We start from the raw sequence: 14099 nt of genomic DNA on the forward strand, positions 1-14099 counted from the left end.
CCTTCCCTTCCCTTCCCTTCCCTTCCCTTCCCTTCCCTTCCCTTCCCACCTCTCCCCTTTTCTTCTTTTCTTGCTTTTTTCTTTTCTTCCTTCTTCCTGCTTCCTTTTTCCCTTTTTCCCTTTTTCCTCCTTCCTTCTTCCTTTTTTCCTTTTTCCTTCTTCCTTTTTCCTTTTTTTTTCTTTTTCCCTTTCCCTTTCCCTTTCCTCCTCTGTACTGTCGCTTCTCTTATCTGTTGACATTTACAAACAGATAACCAATGGTTGAAACAATTTTCTGTTTCAGAGGAATCTAAGGAAACCATTCTAGAGATTCTAGAAAGCTTGAATAATTTATTTCACAGCAGATCATATATTTCTCCCAGCTCTGGAAAAAGGGAGACACAGCAAAATATTGTGGCACAGTCACTTTTTTTTATGAGATTCCTGCTTTAACCTCAAGTGGGAGAACTTGCCATCTAGACAAATGTCCTAACCACGTGGATTTATTCCAGTATGAGCTGTTCTAAGTTTCTGTGAGAAGTTTTAAAGTCTTGGGTTTTGTTCTGAAGAAATGTTTTAAACTTTTTGACTTGCTGAGCCATTTCAGGACATAGAGATGGCTTTTCAATCTCTGAGCATTTCCTAGTATTAGATTTTGTAGGTAGGTGGATCAGTACCTTTTTGTTTCTGAAAGAAATAACTATTAGAATGCATTTTTAAGTAGTTTTCCAAGCATTAGCCTTACTGCTGGCAATCTAGTTGAGCCATAAACAAATAATATCCAACTAGTGTTTTATATAATTTGGATGTATATGGGAGAGCAAATGAAGATTTTTATAGTGCTTCTCTTCAGACTGCAGTTTTATTTTGTTTCTATGCTTTTCTCAGGAGGATCAAGATTATTATGACTGAAAAGAAAAACATCTTTTCCACTGATCTGAAAGCAAAGTGTAAAAAAATCTATTGTTCTGATAAAACTTAATCCATAAAAACAGAAAAAGAGGAAGAAAAGAACATCCTCAAAACAAACAATCAAAGCCCTTCTTTTATGACATTCAGTAGATGATTAATGTCACATCAGGCCATGTTTGTTTAGCTACATAACATTTTTCTACAGACTCTCTTCACACCTTCCTGGAGCCTGGATTTTGTGATGATTTGATCATCACAATTGAGTGCTTTGCCTGCCAAACTTTGATGATTAATGTCTAGAAGCTATTCTAATTGTGATGATTGATGTTCTGATTGTTCATTCTCATCAGGCAACATCAGAAGCAACTGTTTTCTATGAGGAAACAGTTTCTTATGCCAGAGTGTATTCCAATGTTCGATCACCTTTGTGGTAAAAATCCTTTCTTTTGTATTTAAATGGAATTTCCTCTGTGAGAAGAATCTCTGTCTTCTTTGGCCCTTCCTGTCAGACAAGACCCTTCTGAGCCTTCTTCTTTCTAGAAAAAGCAATTTCAGCTTTCTTAGCTTCTCTTTGTGTAACAGATGCCCCAATCTCTTCATCACTGCCATAGCCCTTTGCTGGGTTTGCTTCACAAAGTCTGTGTCATTATTGTAGCAAGTGGACATAATACTTCAGTTTCGCCTTTCCAATGCTGTGTAGAGAGGAAGAATTTCTTTTTCCTCAACCTGCAGGCAACAATCTTAATGTAACCCAGGATGTGCTTGTTTGGAGGTTTTACCACCTTCCCATGGGCCTAAGTGAAGCCACCTGGCCTGCACTTCTCTGGATTTTCCTTGAAGATAGCAATTTTGTTTTCATTCATTTCTCAGGAATTTTCCTCAATTCCCATGATATTTTGAAAATAATTGCAGTGATGTCAGCCAACATCCTCAGAACTCGTAGATGTACACCCATCAGGTCCCATGTACTTGCGTATATCCAATTTGTTTCAAAGTACTCCAACGTCATGTGCATCCACAGAGAGTATGGCTTCCTTGCTCCTGACTTTCTTGTGTATCTCAGGGGTCTAGGATTTCTGAAACTAAGTCCTTGAAGCAACGACTGAGGCAGCAGTTGCCTTAACTAGTCAGCATATTTTTCTTAGTCTATTTGTTTTTTACCTATAGATATCCTTCTTGATGCCCTTTACAGTCAGCTTCAGGTGAGATATCCTTTCTCCATCTCTGCAGAATTCAAATACTCTCTTTAATCCTCATAGATAACTTGTACCTACGTCCACCTCTTGTACATATTTTTTTCTCATGGTTTCGTCTAGTCAGGCAATCATGCATTCCTCTTGCCAGCTCCACTTGATTTTCTGCTTACCAGGACAGACCATACTTGAGTTTGAAAGCAGTGAATATAAACCAGCTCCACTGACTCCCTGTTCTCATCAGGACTTTCTCCCCTGGGATTCTTTCAAGCAGATCCCTGAAGGAAAGAAATACTTTTCTGAAATGTGAGAATTGTGGTCTTTTTTAGGAGTGTGGTTATTGCCTTGTTTACTTCTCCACTATCCTGATGTCACTGCAGCAAGGCCATCTGACCTTCACATCCTTAACCAGTTCTGCCTTGGTAAGTATGACATCCAGTAGTGCATCCTCCCTCATTGATACCTTGACCATTTGTGTCAAGAAGTTATTATCAGTATATTCTACAAGTCTCCTAGATTGCCAGTGCCCTGCTATGTTATTCCTTTAGAGGATGTTGGCATGGCTCAAGATCCCCAAAAGGGTATGAGAGTGTGAAGCTTTGCCTGGAAGAATTGGAAGAAGGCCTTATTTGTTTCTTTCTGAGCAGGCAGTCTGTAGGAAACATCCGTTACAACAACATCTATGTTGATCTGTCCTCTCATTCCTAATATGGCAGAGCCGCTCACATTCCCACTGATCCTTCACATAAAAGGAACAATTCTCATTGTCATCCTGGTCTGTCCTTGCTAAAGGACCTGTATCAACTGCAGAACTACAGTCATATGCTGTCACACCACTTCTCTGTGGATTCAGTGAGCTTGTAACTCTGCAACTGGGCATAAAAACCCAAACCTTTCTGTTCTCCACACTGTTTGCATTAGTGTACACACATTTTAGAGAGGCATTCACTTCTGTTGATTTCCCAGTAAAAGCAAGAGCTTGCTTCAGAGTGCTATTTTCTTAGCAGTTCTTTATTTGTATGCATACACTTGATGTGAGCCTCCTTTTGCCCTATTTTTATGCTTCAACTTGGGAATACTCAAGCTGTATATGTTAATTGCTGATAGGCAATTCATAAATCCATTTCCAGTTATGTTAGTGGGTATTCAGGAAAGTTGACTGACTTGTGATTGGTCATTGTAGCAATCACCTTTAGTATTTATTTTATCTCTGTTTTTACGCTCCCATCCCCATAACTGTGTTGATTAGAACTAGCTGGTTGGTAAGAACTGGTGGTAAGAACTGTTCTTCTGGCTCACCGCCCATAAATAATATTCCATCATTTCCTGAGGGAAAAAAAAGTCTTGTAGACTTGTTGCCACTTGTCCTCACATCTATTTGCAGCTCCTTATTTCCCTTGAGAAGCATCCAAGACCATTTGGAAGTTGTATTTTCCGATGTCCTTGCCGATCTCCTTCCCTCCTCCCCCCTCCATTTCTTGGAAGGGTCAACTTCTTAAGACAAATCTCCCATTTTGTTTTATTTTATTCCCTAGCATGGGTCCATTTTCTTTCCACTTGGTACAAAGCATTCTTTAGCTCCTCCTTTTTCATAACCTAGAAGTCACACTTAAGGATTCATAAACATATAAAAAGTGGACACTTTTTCATATTATAAAATCTTTTCTTACTTAACAGCATATTCATCTGTCAGATTATCATTAGGTAATGAACTGATATACTCATCCCTAAGGGAAATAATTGTGAATTACTGGATTAAAAATGATCATGATTAGCCTGCCAAATTTTCGGGAGGTATTAATCAACTCAAACAGAAGATGAAACAGCATTTTTCCTCAAAAGAGCAGCAAACTGCAATTCCAAAGCCTGTTCCATATTCTATGCAGAAATATTCTAGCATCCAGTGAACATTTTCATTTTTGGCTGTATTGGTCTAATAATTCCTTATTTGCTTTCTAGCATTTAAATATTTTCTCCCTAACACATAATATTTCTCTAGTATACCTCTCTAACACACAAACACATAGATTGTGATCTGAATTCACAAACTTACATTATCTCCATAAAGAGATTTCAAACATAGCCTTTTCTCTCACTCGTTGATATTTGCAATTTTTCACATGGTTAGAATAGTGCTTACTTAACATTGCATCTTTGTATTCTAAACCACCACTTAGAATAAATGTTAATAAGTGTTAAACATCTTAACATGTTCAATTCTAATATATTTGAACTTACATCATGAGAACGAGTGAGCAGTTTCCTGATGGGTCGGGCTCAAAGAGTTATAGTAAATAGTTACGGCATGTTGTCATGCCGTCACTAGTCACTAGTGGAGTTCTCCAGGGTTCACAGAAAGGATGTTGTTTGAAGGCAAGATGAATATGAGTCAGTGTGCTCTGGCGGTCCAAAGGGGCCGACAGTACCCTGGAGTGCCTCAGACCCAGCACTGTTAGCTGGTTAAAGGAAGGGATTGTCTTGCTTTGCTCTGTGCAAGCACAGCCTCACCTCATGAACTACTGGCCTGCAGCTCCTCATGAGGGGAGTGGAGGGGATGCACTGATCTCTGTTCTCTGTTGAGTGACATTACCTGAGGGAATGACATGGAGGTGTGGTGAAGGTCAGGTTGGTGTTAAGAAGAGGTTCTTCAGGTTCTTCACTAGAGAGTGGTCGGGCCCTGGAACAGGTTCCCCATGGCCGCAAGCTGATGGAATTCAAGGAGTGTTTGAACAACTCTCTCAGGCATAGGTTTTGATGTTTGGATGGTCCTGTGTGGAAACAGGAGGCGAACTCAATCCACTGAACTCAAGATATTCCATTTCTTTCTATCATTCCATTCCATTCCGTCTGTGAAATAGACTCATCCGCAACAGACATTAGTGAAGTATTCTGAATTTCAAGAAGACACATAGAGGAAAAAAAAACAGTGCAAAAAGGAACCAGTAGTTTTAATGTAATCATATTCATTTTTTCCTTGAGGAGACTTAACCCAACTATAATTTTGGATAGGGTATATGATTTTGTTTGCCACATCTCCTTATAACTATTCTAGCCGTCAGCACAGATATCACTCTACCTTTCTTTCAAATAAATGCAAGTATTACACAGAGTTAAGGAGGGAGTTCAGGTCATGCTGATGAAGGTAGAAGCAGCAGGAGACAGATCTGAGTGTTATTTTAAATCAAATAGGAGGGCTGTTGAGAATGAATTAGGGAGTGTGGGGCAACATTAAAATAAAGGGATTTGTATAGCAGTGGCTGAAAGCAGAAGTTGGTTTGTTCTCCTGCCAGATGGATACAAACTGACTTGCATTGGGCTTACTTAATACATGTGGACCAGTGTTGTTTTTTTTTCTGAAACCAGTGACAGAATTCCCACTGACCCAAACAGGAATTGGAATTAACACTCTGTTTCTCTGTAACTTATGTTTTCAGACCATTTACAAGTGGGAACCTTTTTTTTTGGTCAACGTGGTAGGAACCTGTCAGAACATCATGGAGATGTATGAAGTAACTGCAGATTAATGTGACTGAAAATGAGAGAATTTGATCTGCTGTCTGTTGGAGAGGAAAGTTGAAATAATGAGACCAGACTGCAAAGGGACCAATAGAAATGGAAGAAGGTCTGCCATTTGGAAGCAGTACAGTAAGTTCAGAGCAGGCACTGCAGTTCCAGCATTGCTGCAACTAATATATGGTTCGGCAAGGAGGAAATTTCTTCTAACTCATACATTCTCAGTTTCTCTAGTACGTGACTCTGAGGATAATGTCTACATCTCTATAAAAGCTGCTGAACTATTACTTTGCCATTGAAGATCTTTTAGATCCTGCATGTAAATTGCACAGAAGAATATTAAATACATGACTGTTTCCATTTAGATTTGCAAGTACTTACACCTGAAAAAAGGAGGTGAGAAGTGCCTAACACAGCTCCTAAGAGAGAAAGTGCTGGGCAGATAAAACTGCATCAATGCAATTGAAGCTAGAAAGTGTTTGGCTCTAATGTTTCTTTCTAAAGTTCAGGCAGTAATTGAAATAAGTAAGTGGAACTGGTAACTTTGCTCAGATAAAGGAATGATACCTCAGTTTAGCTTTTTCTGTTCTCTCAGTTCCCTGGAAAACTGTGTGCTTTGTAACATGTTCAGGGATGACATTGACACCAGGTTTCGCATGGGCATTGGTTGAGAAGCACTGATGTGCAGTCTGAGAATGGTTTATGTTTCTTTTTCCTTGCATAGCCAAAATAAGACAAAGCTATACTGCAGATTCTTTCTCACTTATACTCTGGGGATTCTGAATTATTTCACTTTTCCTGGTGGCTATATGTAGCAAAACAAAACATCAGGCAGTAGTTTACATTCTTGCTGCCTGCTTTATTTAGCACCAACCCTGAAATGACTCTGGACATTTATAAAAAGAGAACTCTTACAACACTAAGCCCATGTGAAAGATGGTGTTGGCTTTCCTCTGTGGAGATTAAAAACAGGCTGTGGTGTGCAGTGCCAAGCGTAACTTCATGGCTGCAGTAAACCAGAGAGCCTGTTTTCTGTCCTGTCGTCATCCGAGCAATGCTCTCTGCAGAAGTGCACTTTGGGTTAATGTTATAACTTCTGATGATCTTTCTTTTCTTGTGAATTCATTCATCTCTGAATGAGACTAATGCTTAAAAATGAGTCCTGAATCTCAATCAAAGCAGAACAGTCTTTACTGGGAGAAGGAAGAACACACTGAAAAACAGATCTGAATTGCCAATGTTCAAAACTGTATAGCGGGTACTTGGTTAGAACAGAAACAGTTTACGTCTCTAAAATGTGGCAACTAATCAGCGTTACCACAATAAGATATCATGCAGTTTTAATTTAGAAGTATAGGAGGTAGCCCATTTTCTTTCTATCTTCCAGTCTGTTCATGGCAAAAACATTCTGATTCGCACTCTGTTAACTCAGGATTGTTGTTGATCTGTTGAAAGTAGCTTAATTTTAGCTAAATGCAAAGAGGAGAGACAGCTTAATAGAAGTTCTCCTTAGGTCACTATTTGGCAGAGGCCACAGTTTAGAACTTCCTCGAAAGGCATTGACATTTGTATGAGCAATACGAAACAGCTTGGTGGCACAGAGGAGAATTATCTGATTGTAAGGGCTTTGTGAAAAGCGTGCTCTGATGACAACTTATTTTGCTTATGGATTCAGATGGTCAAATCTAAAATAGGAATACCTCTTTGAGGGGGGGGGAAAGGGCAGAATACAAATAAATCAATACACCAGAAATGCTTGTGGGACAAAATATTTTAGTCTTTCAGGCAGCTGAAGTCCAGACATGAAGAGGAAGTAAGTTAAAATAATTGGTGGTGCATTTGAATGAGAACATTTGTCTTATTTGTCAAAATTTCACAGATATTCTTTAAAATGACAGGAGTGTCTGACCACATTTCCCCCCTTCCCTACCCTGAATGAACTTGTGAACTAGTTAGGCGCTGTCTGGGTTCCGGAGATTTCAATAGTTTTGGCTCTATTTTAACATTCGGCCTAGAGGAATTCCTGTTAGTTTTGTTTATGCTCTTTATTAAGCTTTTGTTTTGTTACTTCAAGCTTTTGCTGTGTTTTGAGTGCACTAATGAGGAAATCATGTTATCAAATGAAATCTACATTTCCATAATTTTGAGCAATGGCTACTTTCTTTGTAAACAACCTACATACAAATCCAGAGTCCAAACATTCCTAAACACTGTGCTGTTCAGGTTGTTGGCAAGATGTACATGGATCTAGACTCCAATTCTGCAAGTGATTATCTTCTCTATATAATGGTAGAAAACCCAATTCAGAATGCTTCACTTCTGAATTGGTTATGAGTATCTTTACATCTCAACCAGTTTCGGAGGTTTTGCCATTGGATGCACAAGGATGTTGCAGAACAAGTGTCTGGAGGGAGTTGTTACTTGTTAGGCAATTGAATAGGCAAATATCTAGCTTGTGCTTTTATTATAGGGCATTCTAGAGTTAGCAACTCTAGAAACTTGTGTTCCAAGCATGTTCTCTTGGTAAGTGTTATCAAGTCAGGACAGCTGCATAGAAGAGTCTAGAAGAGATCAGAGTTTATTTTGCGAAGAATAGCATGGAAATAAACAGCCATCCTCAAACCACAATTATTATGTAACCTGCACACGGAACATAATTTCAACAACTTTACTGGATAAGCATCATAATGCAAATATCAAGATAAAATGATACCAAATCCACCATTCTCACAGATCTTGGATTGTTCTGGTGGATGTAAATACTTCCTAAAGCTCTCTTATTTAATGTCATTAATGCTAATTTAATGCCAGCCCATTTAAACTGTTCATCAAATGTCATTGATATGTCTTGGGCATAATTACCATTTAGCTTGATGAGGCTTCTGAATATGTTCTTTTTTAAAAAAATGTATTTTTATTTTGGACATATCACATTTAGCTTTGTCTCAGAGACTATGGGCAAGTATGTTTCTGAACTTTTGAAGAGCATAGAGAGATTTAGAAAGTGGAGTTTGAAAGGGCCATCATTCTATTCCTCCTTCTTTTAATCTCCCAGGATAGAAATCACAAACCAATCTAATTACCTTAGGACTATAGGGAAGAAGACCTTGAGAGCAGTTAAAGAAAATCCGTTTTGATGCCCCTTAAATTAAATATATGTATCATTTTACATGGGCCCACTATTCTTGCTAGATAATACTGAATTATACAGTGTTAATGAAGACTGTGCCGTGTTCAGTGAAAGCTTTTTAGTCTTGATCTACATTATTTCACAGAATCACAGAATTATAGGTGTTGGAAGAGATCTCTGGCTATTATCTATTCCAACTCCCTGAATGACTTAGATTGGGATAGCTGTTTCTGAACAAGAGAAACACAGGAGAGACTGCAAATCTTGAGTGCTGATGAGTGATACAAGTTTTTTGAATGAAATTTCAAAGGAGTTGAGAGGTGATTGAGTAAGGATCAAAAAGAATCCATCTGGTATTAGTCTATTGCTTATAAGATATATATCTAGAAACAAATGATTTTGACTGATGCATGTTAGCCTCCTGGCTGTGTTGACTCATCTTAATTTCAGTGAATGTGTAAGACCACAGAACAAGTCATTTGATATTTATCTGTGCTAATCTTCCTGGTACTTGTCTGAAGCTTTGAAACCAAAGTGAAAGAAACATATCTAGGTCTGCTACAAGTAACAAATTGAAATGGAAATATATTTTGGCTGACGAAAATTTTTATTTTCTCCTCATTTCACCTCAGGTCACTAGACAATTTGTACGTCTGTTCTCTACATAAATTGAAACTTGACTGTTTGCTTTGGAAACTGTCTTCTGGGCAAAGTGAGACTACATCATGGTCTATGAGTTGAGGTAGCACTTTGTTCAGATGGGAACTAGCAGGTCAGCTCAATGCAAATTTATAAAGTTGGCTTTGACTTTACTAACACAATGGGAGCCTTGTCCAAGCAGCTGTCACCAGGACTGGCAATAGCTGTGAGACTGAGCTTGTTCTTAGAGTTTCACTGGGGAAAGATTTATCACCAGGAAGTTTCCATTTGCATGCCTGCTTGTGTAATGGATGGTACGTTTCTTTCTTTACTATTTCAGGTTTTTCCTGGCTCACAGAGCTGCATCTTCTAATATCATAACATCCTTTATTTAGACCTATGCAAGGAGGAGCTAAGATTTGTTGTTTATTTATGTTCTGAACTGTGTTACTTTTGTACTATGTGGCTTTCCTTCACCATGAAGATGAAAAGGGTCTGACTCATCTCAAAATAAGGCAAATTAAATACGGACAAAACTAGGAGTAACTCTGATTTCACTGGGTACTGTGAATGATTACTTGACTTAAAAGATTACTGGAAAAAATATTGCAAGAAGAAATGACTTGCTTTCGTGTTTTAACCTTGACTAGAACCATGTATCAGAACCTAATGCCACACCCAGCTTCTGTTTTTCCTTTGCCTGTCCTCTCCTCCCCTCCCCCCTCCCCCTTCCCTCCCCTTACTTCATCATTTTATTATTATTTTATTTAATTATATTATTTTATTTTATTCATTAAAGGTCTGGAGACTTTCTCCTGTTACTGCCCCATAGAGGTACATCTCTGTATGCCGGTATTCACCCAGTTACGCCCTCTGGACCTGAGCCAGCCTTCCTTGTTGATGGTGAGAGCCTTTCCAGTGGCAGTGAGGCATCAAGTTCTAGAGGGATATTTTATCTCTGACTGCTAAAACTCTTTGGATCAGATTATGACTTCTGGACCTCTTTTACTTGCATACCTTGACAAAAATAACCTGGGTAGACCAATGAAATTTTTCTGACACTTGTATTGTCAAGCAACAGTGTGACTGTCAGTCTCTTTGGACACAATGATGTTGCATAATGATGTAAGGTGTGATTAAAATCAAGCTACTTCTAAACACGTTAGCAAAGGCAGTAAAAGGGCGTAATATAGAGTTTTTCATAAATGAGTTTTCTCTCCATAATTTGACTGCATGGTCACATCTGTGGACAAGGAATACTGATCAGGGGCAGGAAAATTTAATGATGATGACATGCAATATTGCAGATTTAATATGCTTAATTTTGGTGTCTGTTATTGAAAAAGCGTATTAGCAAAATGCAAAGATTCCAGAAAGAGCTGCAATCTGATTTAAAAAGCCTGAAAAATAAGAACGCAAATCAATGGAGTTTATTTTTAATGTAATTGTGGTCTTCTAACAGCAAAGTTTACAGAATTCAGAAAGTATTAGATAGCTAAAGGTGAAAAAAATGCAAGGACTGGAGTTAACTGTATTCAAACTAGGGATTAGGATTAGATAACTGTAGTTGAAGTCTGATAGTTACTAATTGTTTAAGTGGGAAGAGCAGATTTTTTTGTTTAAATTATTTTTTTAATTGTAGCTAGGTATTTTTCCATAAATCATATTATGGTTTGACAAAATATAATTTGATTTACAAAATTAGAAACACTTTTAGCTCATTACAGCTGTCCCTTCCAGCCTTAAAATCAACAAAGCGCTACATGTTTGAAATATAAAAATGGAGATTTCAAACAACTGTAAAGTTATTTTCACAGAATCACAGAATCGTAGGGGTTGGAAGGGACCTCCAGAGATCATCGAGTCCAACCCCCTGCCAAAGCAGGTTCCCTACAGCAGGTCGCACAGGTAGGCATCCAGGCAGGTCTTGAACATCTCCAGAGAAGGAGACTCCACCACCTCCCTGGGCAGCCTGTTCCAGTGCTCCGTCACCTCACTGTAAAGAAGTTCTTGCGCATGTTTGTGCGGAACTTCCTATGCTGCACTTTCTGGCCATTTCCCCTTGTCCTGTCTCCACACACTGCTTTCATCCCCCTTAGCAAAAAATCACCAAAAAAAACACTGAATGAATTTCCAGTTTTGCTACTGCTGATAGACCTGAATGTGGTTATATCATGAAGTTTTGTACCCTGTGATAAAGGAAGGGAGAACTATGGATCACTGTGTAGTTTTTGTTCTGGAAAATTCTACTGAAAACGTCCAACTATGATAAATAAGGTGAATATAAGCACCAATGAAAAAAGAAGAGGCTCTTGAGTTCTTTCATTTATCGTTGTAAGCCATATTGTGCCGAGTCAACCATTATGCTCCTGGACCAAAACTCATACCTAAAAATGCAGACTGGAATTATTCCGATGGGTAAAATAAATGTATTGCAAGATCTTCAAACTGAGCAAACTTTTTTAAGTGCCACAGACCATTGGAACTGTACTGCTTAATGACTGAATTTAAATTTGAACTAGAATGATAAACCCTGAGGTCTCGATCCTTAAACTTGTATTTTTTAAATCCATTTAAAACTCTGGAGCATTGAAGTTAATATCTATCTATATCAGTTAGTAAATAGCCCCACTTGAAGAGCATAGCAGATCTTCTTTTCTTTCCTAAGACTTAAAGCATAGCTGTGCTCAAAATCCATAAGAAAAAAAGATTCCGACATGAAGTCTACTGTGTCGTGTGTAGTTTCACAATATATTAAATACTCTGGTACTATAGTACTTTCAAGTGTGCAGAAATCAAATGATAAACATCTATCTTAGGTAGCTGTTCTCTATCTTCTTGTGCCAAGAAGAAGCATGCATGATATTAAAATCGTGAGATTTTTCTTCTTAAAATTTGTTCAGACAACTTCACATAGAGGAGATACTTCATAAGTAGGAATGTTTCACTGTAGTGGAAAGACCAAGTACAGCCTGAACTAGTAATCGAGCAGCAGGTGGGAAGGCAGGGCCAACCCAAGGGAGCTCAGGTGTATGCAGTTCACCTGGGTGACTGGAAGGGTTGAAGCCATGATCTATCCCATTCCAGACCTCATTTAAAGATTTGCAGTGGAGGTATGAGTATCTTGCTGGAGATCCTGAGGCCTTCTAAAGGTAAGCAGCTTCTTTCCTTTGTTTCTCTGTCTAGGTTGTTGTGCTTGAACATATCCTTGCTTGCTGCAGCCTAGAGCTTTGCTAGTTTGTTGCCAAGAGGGTTAGAAGGTTTTGTAGGAGTAGTATGTGATTTTATAATTATGGTTCTAAAGGTAACTCATTTTAGATATTGCCAGTGAAAGCATGGTGACATTTTAAGGAAGGTTGTGTTTAATCTTGAACTTTCTGTAGTATATTATTTAGTATAAAAGTCACCAAATTTAATAACCAAAGTTGAGATATCATATCTTTTTCTCCAGATTTGCAAGTGTTTCTCCCTGCTCCCAGTTAAAAAAATAGAGTATAGTATATTAGTGCTAAAATATTGGGTACTGTACTGTATGTGGAAAACATCTTTATGCATCAAAATATTATATTGTAGACTAAGAGATAAATACATTATCTTTATTAATATGTGTATATAAAACACAATAACTGTCTCTGACCTAAGGAATTCACTGCCTTCTGCAAGAGATTTGATTCTGGGATGCGAACTATCCAGAACATAAGTATTGTGTTGTACTTTTTTTTTTTTTTATCTTTAAACAAGAATGTCTTAAAGATATTTCTGTAGAAAACAGTTCAACTTTGAGTGGAGAAATCAGTTGGGAATGTCCCTCCTTCTGCCAAATATCTCATGGGATGATGCCACTTGTATTGTGCAGAAGTATTGGAAAGGAGAAGCCAGAACTGACAGGCTAGAGAATAGATTTTTAGAAGGTCTCAAAACTGAAGGTCACTGGAAAATATATAAAGGTTCTTCCAACAGAGGCACTGAGCAAATAGTTCCTCCTAACTAATAGAGAACTAATTGCTTGAAAGAAAAGCAGGTAGGTGAACTGACATCATATGTGATAAAAATACACAGTAATTCCACCAATGACAAAGATTACCTTCACAACAGATATTTAAAATATTAAATGAGGATTTGATTGTTATTGAGCGCAGAAGGTGTTAGGCACTGGGAACACTACAATCTTCTCTATGCATGTGACCCAGAATGCATTTCAGTAAATACTGCTTTAGCTCTTCTAGTAGTTGTATCAGTTGGACTGGATGCCAAACATCAGAGAGCCATTAGGTGCAATAGGAGCAGAGAGCAAAATGAAGCAGCTTATACTACTGCTGCACTATCAGCACTAGCTGTGCTTTAAGAAAAGGATTGCTTTGGATCTGATTTATTTTGGTTCCCTGTAGTGAAAGTCCTCAGCAGCCACTTGGGAGGAAGCTGTCTGAAGTACTTATCTGTTCCAGGCTATGTGTGTATGGTAGGAGCTGGAGTGCATTTGGTATGTATCTGGAGTGAAGTGTCCATCCCAGCTTCCTCCTAAAGGAATTCAGTCCATGTGAAGCAGAATTGTTCTGTGAATTGAGCTAATGCACAGTGCAGATGACTGGAGAATTTACTCCAGAACTGCACCCATGCTCTGAACCAAAGGTGTTGTGCTACCCTATCCTTTGACAGAGTTCCCATTGGTAACTGTAAAGGAGAAGCTCTGTCTTCACTAACTGGATAGAAATAGGAATTTAAAAAAAAAAAAA

The 14099-nt window shown here is 38.3% G+C and overlaps 1 long non-coding RNA gene across 1 annotated transcript in view; it reads left to right on the plus strand.

The window, feature by feature from the left end:
* Positions 1-5570, plus strand: part of LOC122190308 — a 59835-nt gene extending 54265 nt beyond the window's left edge. Inside the window, exon 3 of the long non-coding RNA XR_006182106.1 lies at positions 5519-5570. This is a non-coding gene — a long non-coding RNA (uncharacterized LOC122190308). The remainder of the gene's footprint in view (positions 1-5518) is intronic.
* The last annotated feature ends 8529 nt before the right edge of the window (positions 5571-14099 follow it).

The sequence above is a fragment of the Lagopus leucura genome, unplaced genomic scaffold, assembly GCF_019238085.1.
Source record: "Lagopus leucura isolate 7727_CA_CO unplaced genomic scaffold, USGS_WTPT01 Super-Scaffold_100159, whole genome shotgun sequence".
NCBI lineage: Eukaryota > Metazoa > Chordata > Aves > Galliformes > Phasianidae > Lagopus > Lagopus leucura.